We start from the raw sequence: 1,141 nt of genomic DNA, 5'->3' as shown, positions 1-1,141 counted from the left end.
TTTTTTTTTTTTTTTTGGTCCTGCAAGATTTCCCCTGTTAATCTCCCAGAAAGATGAGTTTTTTGGGGGAGCTTTATCTACCTAGAATGATGCCCTTCTCTGAGACTAAAACCTCTCCTTGGGTCAAAACCACACAAGAAAACACCTTGAACCAGGTTGCCTCTTTACGTTTTGACTTCCTTCCATAATCTTCCCCCTTTTATTTCGAGAGTTCACAGATAGTTTTATTTTCCTTTTATCTTTATCTTTTGTTCATAAATTGTTATTGTGCCTTTTGCAACAATTTGGATGGAACTGGAGACCATTATCCTAAGTGTCTAAAGAATGGAAAAACAAACACCACATGCACTCACTATTAAACTGGAACTAATTGATCAGCACACATCTGCATAGAGGGAATTAAAACTCAAAGGAAATCAAGCAAGTGAGCGGGCGGGTGGGGGGTGGGCGGCAGAGGTGATGGGCGAAAACCTACCTAGCAGGTACAATAACGCTATCTGGGTGACGGGCACACTTTTAACCCTGAGTTGAGCATTACAAAAGCTATCCATGTAACCAAAAGCAACTGTATCCCCTTAATATTAATACTTTGAAATAAAAAAAGAAACTGTTATTGTAATTAGCAGGAGAACTGGATTTTGTGGGCGTATGCTATCAAAGTGGAACTAAATTCCTAAATTCTGTTTTTAAAGAATCATTCTAGTTGCTTTGTTGGAATTAGACTGCAGAAAGATAAGAAAGGATACCTTTCGGGATCCTATTGCACATGCCCAGGTGAAACATGATGGTGATTTGACAAGGCTGGTAGCTGTGGAGGTATTAAGATGTACATATTTTCTACATATATTTTAAAATCCAACAGAATTTTTTTGTAAATCAGATCTCAAGTATGAGAGAAAGCGAGGTATATATGATAACACTAAAAATTTTGGCTTGAGCCCCTGGAAGGAGGGGTTGGTTCATCATTAACTGAAATAGGGAATAATACAAGTAGAAAAAAATGGATGAATTGTCAGAAGTTTAGCTTTGACATGTAATGATTGAAATGCTTATTACATATCCAAGTGGAGAGATCAAATTAGCAGTGATACATAAACCTGGACTTTAGAGGGAGAAGACAAAGCTATAGATTAAAAAAATT

This window comes from Propithecus coquereli, unplaced genomic scaffold (assembly GCF_000956105.1).
Source record: "Propithecus coquereli isolate 6110/MARCELLA unplaced genomic scaffold, Pcoq_1.0 Scaffold159, whole genome shotgun sequence".
Lineage (NCBI taxonomy): Eukaryota > Metazoa > Chordata > Mammalia > Primates > Indriidae > Propithecus > Propithecus coquereli.
This window is presented reverse-complemented; position numbering follows the sequence as displayed.